Source organism: Arachis hypogaea, chromosome 20 (assembly GCF_003086295.3).
Source record: "Arachis hypogaea cultivar Tifrunner chromosome 20, arahy.Tifrunner.gnm2.J5K5, whole genome shotgun sequence".
Classification (NCBI taxonomy): domain Eukaryota; kingdom Viridiplantae; phylum Streptophyta; class Magnoliopsida; order Fabales; family Fabaceae; genus Arachis; species Arachis hypogaea.
In genome coordinates, this window is record NC_092055.1 from 52,513,518 (window position 1) to 52,523,299 (window position 9,782).

Genomic DNA, 9,782 nt, shown 5'->3' on the forward strand with positions numbered 1-9,782 from the left:
TGTCTCTTCTGAGGCAATGTCAGTTGATCCAGATCACTTAGTTCATTGATGAACAAGGGAGGTTCAACTTCCCAAGCATCCATGCCAAACAATTTGGCATTCAGCTTCATGATTGCACCAAGAAACTTGGCAGTTTGCTCTTCAGTGACATCCTCATTCTCTTCAGAAGAGGAATACTCATCAGAGCTCATGAAGGGCATAAGGAGGTTCAATGGAATCTCTATGGTCTCTAGATGAGCCTCAGAGTCCTTTGGTTCCTCAGAGGGAAGCTCCTTATTGATCACTGGACGTCCCTGGAGGGCTTCCTCCTTGGGATTCACATCCTCTCCTCTCCTCAGAGGTTCGGCCATGGCGCTTATGTCAATGGCCTTGCACTCTCCTTTTGGGTTCTCTTCTGTATTGCTTGGGAGAGTACTAGGAGGGATTTCAGTGATCCTTTTACTCAGCTGGCCCACTTGTGCTTCCAAATTTCTAATGGAAGACCTTGTTTCATTCATGAAACTTACAGTGGCTTTAGATAGATCAGAGACTAGATTTGCTAAATTGGAAGTATTTTGGTCAGAGTTCTCTGTCTGTTGCTGAGTTGATGATGGAAAAGGCTTGCTATTGCTAAACCTGTTTCTTCCACCATTATTAAAGCCTTGTTGAGGCTTCTGATCCTTCCATGAGAAATTTGGATGATTTCTCCATGTTGAGTTATAGGTGTTTCCATAAGGTTCACCTAAATAATTTACCTCTGCTATTGCAGGGTTCTCAGGATCATAGGCTTCCTCTTTAGAAGATGCCTCTTGAGTACTGTTGGATGCAGCTTGCATTCCATGCAGACTCTGAGAGATCATATTGACTTGCTGAGTCAATATTTTGTTCTGAGCCAATATGGCATTCAGAGTATCAACCTCAAGAACTCCCTTCTTCATAGGCGTCCCATTGATTACAGGATTCCTTTCAGAAGTGTACATGAACTGGTTATTAGCAACCATGTCAATGAGTTCTTGAGCTTCTGCAGGCGTTTTCTTTAGGTGAATGGATCCACCTGCAGAAGTGTCCAGTGACATCTTTGATAGCTCAGATAAACCATCATAGAATATATCCAGGATGGTCCATTCTGAAAGCATGTCAGAAGGACACTTTTTGGTCAACTGTTTGTATCTTTCCCAAGCTTCATAGAGAGATTCACCTTCTTTCTGTCTGAAGGTTTGAACATCAGCTCTAAGCTTGCTCAGCTTTTGAGGAGGAAAGTACTTGGCTAAGAAAGCCGTGACCAGCTTATTCCAAGAGTTCAGGCTGTCTTTAGGTTGAGAATCCAACCATAATCTAGCTCTGTCTCTTACAGCAAAAGGGAAAAGCATGAGCCTGTAGACTTCAGGATCTATTCCATTAGTCTTAACAGTATCACATATCTGCAAGAATTCAGTTAAGAACTGAAAAGGATCTTCAGATGGAAGTCCATGAAACTTGCAGTTCTGCTGCATCAGAGAAACTAATTGAGGTTTCAGCTCAAAGTTGTTTGCTCCAATGGCAGGAATGGAGATACTTCTTCCATGTAAATTGGAATTAGGTGCAGTAAAGTCACCAAGCATCCTCCTTGCATTATTATTATTTTCGGCTGCCATCTCCTCTTCCTGTTCGAAAATTTCTGAAAGGTTTTCTCTGGATTGTTGTATTTTAGCTTCTCTTTAATTTTCTCTTCAGAGTCCTTTCAGGTTCTGGATCTGCTTCCACAAGAATGTTCTTATCCTTGCTCCTGCTCATAATACAAGGAAGAATGGACAGAAAAATGATAATAATAATAATAGAGATCCTTTATACCACAGTATAGGGATCCCTTATGTGAGTAGAAGAAAAGAGGAAGAAATTCGAACACAGATAGAAGAGGGGGTTCGAATTTGGTGATGATGTGAGGAAGAGATGTTAGTTAATGAATGAATAAATAGAATAGGATGAGAGAGAAGGAGGGAATTTTCGAAAATCATTTTTGAAAAGGGGTTAGTGATTTTTGAAAATGGTTTTTGAAAAATTAGTTAGTATTTTTCGAAAATTTTTTTTTGAAATAAAAAAATAAAAATAATTAGTTAATTAAAAAGAAATTTTTGAAAAAGGGGAGGATATTTTCGAAAATTGAGAGGGAGAGTTAGTTAGGTGGTTTTGAAAAAGTAAAGAAACAAACAAAAAGTTAGTTAGTTAGTTGAAACAAATTTTGAAAACCAATTTTGAAAAGATAAGTAGTTAGGAGGTTAGAATAGATATTTTGAAAAGATATTTTTGAAAAAGATAAGATAAGAAGATATTTTTGAAAAGATATGATTGAAGTTAGTTTTGAAAAAGATTTGATTTTTAAAATCACAATTAATGACTTGATTCATAAGAAATCACAAGATATGATTCTAGAACTTAAAGTTTGAATCTTTCTTAACAAGTAAGTAACAAACTTGGAATTTTTGAATCAAAACATTAATTGCTATTGTTATTTTCGAAAATTAGTTATAAAAATAAGAAAAAGATTTTTGGAAAATATTTTTGGAATTTTCGAAAATAACTAAAAATTTTGAAAAAGGTTTGATTTTTGAAAAAGATTTTGAAAAAGATAAGATTTTCAAATTGAAAATTTGATTTGACTCATGAGAAACAATTTGAATTTAAAAAAAATTTTGAAAAAGTCAACTCAATTTTCGAATTTGATGAGAGAAAAAAGGAAAGATATTTTTTTGATTTTTGAAATTTTTATGAAAAACATGAAAATTATGCAATGCATGAAATTTTTAGATCAAAACAATGAATGCATGCAATAATGTTATGAATGTCAAGATGAACACCAAGAACATTATGAAGATCATGATGAACATCAAGAACACATTTTTGAAAAATTTTTAATGCAAAGAAAACATGCAAGACACCAAACTTAGAATTCTTTAATGCTTACGCACTAAGAATTCAAGAATGCATATGAAAAACAACATACAACACAAAACAAAAAATCATCAAGATCAAACAAAAAGACTTACCAAGAACAACTTGAAGATCATGAAGAACACTATGAATGCATGATATTTTCGAAAAATGCAAGATGCATATGCAAGTGACACCAAACTTATAATGTGACTCAAGACTCAAACAAGAAACAGAAAATATTTTTTATTTTTATGATTTTCTAATTTTTTTGGATTTTTATTCTATATTTTTCGAAAATTAAAGGAAAAATATGGATTCCAAAATTTTTAATATGAATTCCAGGAATCTTATCCTCTAAAGCTCCAATCAAAGGGTCAGGCATGGCTTAATAGCCAGCCAAGCTTTAGTATGTAACTCAGACATGACACGCCTGACATTCCTTACATTCAACAGCCAATTGGCTAAGAAAGACAAAGAAGCTCTTCTCTTGAGTATAAGAATTGAGACATGGCTTTACAGCCAGTCAGGCTTCAACATGCTTCATGAAACACTAGAATTCATTCTTAAAAATCTTGAATAAAATTTTTGAAAACATTTTTATTTTTTTTTTCGAAAACAGATGAGAGATTTTTGAAAATATTTTTGAAAAATTTTTGAAAATAAAATAAAAAGAAAATTACCTAATCTGAGCAACAAGATGAACCGTCAGTTGTCCAAACTCAAACAATCCCCGGCAACGGCGCCAAAAACTTGGTGCACGAAATTGTGATGTCCAGGCTCGAACAATCCGTGGCGACGTGAGCAACTTGGTACGCGCGATCGTGATTACACTTTAATTATGTAAAATTCATGGCTCTTTCTTTCCCTGGCAATGGCGCCAAGAACATGGTGCCAATACCATGGTTCACAATTGAATGCCAGAGTCAGAAGCTGGAGTGACGTTAGACGCCAGTTCACTGTCTGTTCCTGGCGCTGAACGCCCAGACCATGCCCAAAACTGGTGTTCAGCGCCAGAAACAAGGTAGGATTGGCGTTCAACGCCAGAAATGGGCAAGAATCTGGCGTTGAACGCCCAACAGGGGCACATTTCTGGCGTTCAGGCGCCAGGAACAGACAGTGAACTGGCGTCTAACGTCACTCCAGCTTCTGACTCTGGCATTCAATTGCCAGTGAGGGATCAGACACACACAAGTGCTGATAACAACCCCTCTAAAAAGGCTTCTTTAACCACTAAGGTTGAGGAATATAAAGCTAAGATACCTTATCCTCAAAAACTCCGGAAAGAGGAGCAGGATAAGCAATTTGCTCGCTTTGCAGATTATCTAAGGACTCTTGAAATAAAGATTCCTTTTGCAGAGGCACTTGAGCAAATACCTTCTTATGCCAAGTTCATGAAAGAGATCTTGAGTCATAAAAAGGAGTGGAGAGAAACAGAAAGAGTTCTCCTCACTGAAGAATGCAGTGCAGTCATTCTGAAAAGCTTTCCTGAAAAGCTTAAAGACCCTGGGAGTTTTCTGATACCATGCATATTGGAAGGTGATTGCACCAAGATAGCCTTATGCGATCTTGGGGCAAGCATCAACCTAATACCTGCATCCACTATCAGGAAGCTTGGCTTAACTGAAGAAGTTAAACCAACCCGGATATGTCTCCAACTTGCTGATGGTTCCACTAAATACCCATCAGGCGTGATTGAGGACATGATTGTCAGAGTTGGGCCATTCGCCTTTCCCACTGACTTTGTTGTGCTGGAAATGGAGGAGCACAAGAGTGCTACTCTCATTCTAGGAAGACCCTTCCTAGCAACTGGACGATCCCTCATTGACGTCCAGCAGGGGGAAATAACCCTGAGAGTCAACGATGACAAGTTCAAATTGAACGCTGTCAAAGCCATGCAGCATCCAGACACATCAACAGACTGCATGAAAGTTGACCTTATTGACTCTTTGGTAGAAGAGATCAACATGGCTGAGAGTCTCGAATCAGAGTTGGAAAACATCTTTAAAGATGTTCAGCCTGATTTGGAGGATTCAGGGGACATGAAAGAGCCTCTGAACTTTCTTCTGAAAGAGGAAAAACCTCCTAAACCAGAGCTCAAGCCACTGCCACCATCCTTGAAATATGCATTTCTAGGAGAAGGTGACACTTTTCCAGTGATCATAAGCTCTGCCTTAAATTCACAGGAAGAGGAAGCACTTATTCAAGTGCTAAGGACACACAAGACAGCTCTTGGGTGGTCCATAGGTGATCTTAAGGGCATAAGCCCAGCTAGATGCATGCACAAAATCCTATTGGAGGATAATGCCAAACCAGTGGTTCAACCACAGAGGCGGCTAAATCCAGCCATGAAGGAAGTGGTGCAGAAAGAGGTCACCAAATTACTAGAGGCTGGGATTATTTATCCCATTTCTGATAGCCCCTGGGTGAGCCCTGTTCAAGTCGTACCAAAAAAGGGAGGCATGACAGTGATTCATAATGAAAAAAATGAACTGGTTCCTACAAGAACAGTTACAGGGTGGCGCATGTGTATTGACTACAGAAGGCTCAATACAGCCACCAGAAAGGATCATTTTCCTTTACCATTCATAGACCAGATGCTAGAGAGACTAGCAGGTCATGATTATTACTGCTTTTTGGATGGCTACTCAGGCTATAACCAGATTGCAGTAGATCCCCAGGATCAAGAGAAAACAGCATTCACATGTCCATCCGGAGTGTTTGCTTATAGAAGGATGCCCTTTGGGCTATGCAATGCACCTGCAACCTTCCAGAGATGCATGCTCTCTATTTTCTCTGATATGGTGGAAAAATTTCTGGAAGTCTTCATGGATGACTTCTCAGTATATGGAGACTCATTCAGCTCCTGTCTTGATCACCTAAAACTTGTTCTGAAAAGATGCCAAGAAACCAACCTAGTTTTAAACTGGGAAAAGTGTCACTTCATGGTGACTGAAGGAATTGTTCTTGGGCATAAAATCTCAAACAAGGGAATAGAGGTAGATCAAGCAAAAATAGAGGTAATTGAAAAATTACCACCACCTGCCAATGTTAAGGCAATCAGAAGCTTTCTGGGGCATGCAGGATTCTATAGGAGGTTTATAAAGGATTTTTCAAAAATCGCAAAACCTCTAAGAAATCTGCTAGCTGCTGACACACCATTTGTGTTTGACACAGCATGCCTGCAGGCGTTTGAAACGCTGAAAGCTAAGCTGGTCTCAGTGATGCCAAGGCATCTTAGGCTAGTTTCACTAGCCTTTTTCTTTTATTTTTAGTTGTTTTATGCATTTTCTTGAGCCTTAAGTAATCATTTGGGCCAAATAGTCATGCTTGTCTTAAATCATTAAACATGAAGATTTTGATGCAAATTCCATGAGTTTTTAGTTATATTACTTGAATGCTATGAATGGAAGATTTCTCATGAAATTTTGCAAGACTTTGATGCAATTGTTTGGATGATTTCAGGGAAGAAGAGGCTAGGCAAGGAAGCAACAAAATCAATAAAGGAAGCTTGAATATCACATGTGGAGATTAAGTTCCAGTTTAAGCTTAAACTGGAACTTAAACTACCAAGCCATATAATGCTGGAATTGAAGTTTAACCTCCAGTTTAACCTTAAACTGGAGGTTAAACGCCAGAATGAAAGTCTCACCAAAGAAGCATTCCACGTTTAACCTCCAGTTTAACCTTAAACTGGAGGTTAAACGCCAGAATGAGAATGCCACTCAGGAAGGAGTTCCACGTTTAACCTCCAGTTTAACCTTAAACTGGAGGTTAAACGCCAGAAATGGGAAGTGCACCAGGGAGCCATTTCACGTTTAAGCTCCAGTTTGACCTTAAACTGGAGCTTAAACGTGTTCGACCAAGTTTTCTCCTCCAGGGTTGCTTTCTCCATTTCCACGTTTAAGCTCCAGTTTGACCTCAAACTGGAGCTTAAACGTGTTCGACACCTCCAGGGCTACCCTTCTAAGCTTCCACGTTTAACCTCCAGTTTAACCTTAAACTGGAGGTTAAACGTGTTCGACCTCCAGGATGCCTCCTTCCATTTCCACGTTTAACCTCCAGTTTAACCTTAAACTGGATGTTAAACGTGTTCGACCTCCAGGGCTGCCCTTCCTATATCCACGTTTAAGCTTCAGTTTAACCTTAAACTAAAGCTTAAACGTGTTCGACTACATGACTCTCCAGGGCTGCCTTCTTCCATTTCCACGTTTAAGCTTCAGTTTAACCTTAAACTAAAGCTTAAACGTGTTCGACTACATGACTCTCCAGGGCTGCCTTCTTCCATTTCCACGTTTAAGCTTCAGTTTAACCTTAAACTGAAGCTTAAACGTGCTTCTACAAAAGGCCTCACTGGAAGTGTCTGGCGTTTAAGCTGCAGTTTAAGCTTAAACTGCAACTTAAACGCCACTCTTGGAAAAGGTTTCTGGGCCAAAAATAGTGCGGTTTAAGTTAGTCTTTGAGAACAAACATTAACTTAAACTTACTCTGGTATGAAACCCAATTGAATATCATGGTTTATGGGATTGGGCCTGAAGGATTGATGAGTCTGAAATTTCAATTTATTGAGTCATGTGCCATTATTTGATTATCACTAAGTTGGCTCAATGAATGTTACAGAATTTGGATCAGCAGCCTCATCAAGATTATGGATCATAAACCCAAGGCAAAAGGAAAGCAGGGAGAGGCCTCAAAGCCCAAGAAACACAACAGAAGCTCAATATAGAAAGTGTATAAATAGGATAGAATTTAAGTTAGAAAGGACTTTTTTTGGACCTTCACTTTTAGCTAGTTTTCATATCTTTGTAATTGAATTCAGAGCTATGACTCACTAAACCCCCTTTCATTGGGTTAGGGAGCTCTATTGTAATTCAATGAATCAATAATAGTTTATCTTCTTCTTCAATCTTTTCTCTTGAATTTTGTTAGAAAGCTTCTCGATCTAATTCCATTGGGTAGTTGTCTTGGGAAAGAAACTACCCATAATTGGAATCCTTCGGAACCTTGGGAAAGGAATGGAGGATTCATGCTAGAGAAGCTTTCTCACAGTGAATTGGATTGGGGTTTGGATGGATATTGTGACATGTAATCCTACCAAATTGTGGTTCATGAAACTGTGTGGTATAATCAGTGATCGAGCATCATCTCTTCTTATGAACATTTAAACCAAGGGATTGGGAATTTGTTCATTTCTAGAGAGAATTGGTGAGCCAAGGGATTGGGATCCAATCATATAAGATTGCCAAGCAAAATTCAATGAACGCATTGCTTGAGGAAGAGATAAACATGTTTTGATTCGGAGATCTCAATATCTCCTATAACCCAATGAATTCCCCAATTCTGATTTACATCTTCTCTTTACATTCTGCAACTCAATTCATGCAATCACCCCCATTCCCTTTTAATTTCAGCAATTTAGTTTCTGCTCTTTAATTCATGCAATTTAAGATTCCGCCATTTCAATTTCTTGTCATTTACTTTTCCCGCCAATTTTACATTCCGCAATTCTCATCTCAATCTTGATTCCGCTCAACTAGAACACACTTCTAATCCGAATTGCTCACTCAACCAATCCTTGTGGGATTCGACCTCACTCTATTGTGAGTTTTTACTTGACGATAACCGGTGCACTTGCCGGAAGGAATTTTGCCGATCGTGCAATTTCCTAAATCGTAGCATAACTAGATTATGCGCATCAAGTTTATGGCGCCGTTGCCGGGGATTGGTTTTCGATTGACAATTCTCCAATTGGAAGCTAACTAGATTGAGCAATTTCTCTTGCTTTGTTAATTCTGTTCAAGTTACTTGTTGAATTTTAATTTCTGCACTCGGTTACATGCTTTCTTTCTTTATGCCTTTAAATTCAAGCAACTAACTCACTGACTCACTAACTGTTTGAATTAATTCCTCAATTGCTCTAACCATACTCTTCCATTAACCAAGAGTATTTCACTTGTTTGTGCCTGTGCTGTGTTCTTGTATGACAGGTAGGAGAGGAGAGACATCAACTCCTCCATATACCGAACCAGAGAGGACCCTTCATAGACTGAGAAGGGAAGCAAGAGGGAAGAGAGTAGTGGGAGAAGAGGAATCTGAAGGAGAATCTGAGGACAATTTTGAGGAAGCTTTAGATCTCAACATGGATAGAGAAGTTCATAACCATGAGAGAGCTGATGGAAACAATGCCATTCCTGAGAGGAGGGTTCTTAGTTCATACATAAACCCAACCTCTGGGAATTGTGGTAGCAGCATCCAGAAACCACCCATTGAGGCCAACAATTTTGAACTCAAACCACAGCTAATATCACTTGTGGAGAATCATTGTTCATTTGGTGGAAGTGCTAATGAAGACCCAAACCAACATCTCACAAAATTCCTGAGAATTTGTGACACTGTGAAGTCCAATGGAGTCCAGGAAGATGCATATAAACTGCTTTTGTTCCCATTTTCACTTAGGGACAAGGCAGCTGAGTGGCTGGAATCATTCCCAAGGGGGAGTCTAACAACATGGGATGAGGTGGAAAGCAAGTTTCTGGCACGTTTCTACCCCCCACAAAAGGTCAATAGGCTTCGATCTGAGGTTCAGACTTTTAGACAACAAGATGGTGAAACTCTCTACGAGGCATGGGAGAGATTCAAGGACTTGACAAGGAAATGCCTACCAGACATGTTCCATGATTGGGTGCAATTGCATATTTTCTATGATGGACTCTCTTATGAATCAAGGAAGGCTGTAGACCATTCATCAGGAGGTTCATTGAACAGGAAAAAGACTGTGGAAGAGGCCATTGAAGTGATTGAGACAGTGGCTGAGAATGAGTACTACTATGCATCAGAAAGGCACAACACTAAGGGAGTCATGGAGCTGAACCATGTTGATACAATTCTAGCCCAAA

General features: G+C 39.1%; 2 non-coding genes across 2 annotated transcripts; one reads left to right on the forward strand and one right to left on the reverse strand.

Annotated features, from left to right (window-relative positions):
* The first annotated feature begins 1,109 nt into the window (after window positions 1–1,109).
* Window positions 1,110–1,217, forward strand: LOC112788237 (small nucleolar RNA R71). The gene has a single exon (XR_003195610.1). It is a non-coding gene; the product is annotated as a small nucleolar RNA R71 (small nucleolar RNA).
* Window positions 1,218–9,451: 8,234 nt separating this feature from the next.
* Window positions 9,452–9,555, reverse strand: LOC112786955 (small nucleolar RNA R71). The gene has a single exon (XR_003194396.1). It is a non-coding gene; the product is annotated as a small nucleolar RNA R71 (small nucleolar RNA).
* Window positions 9,556–9,782: the final 227 nt, after the last annotated feature.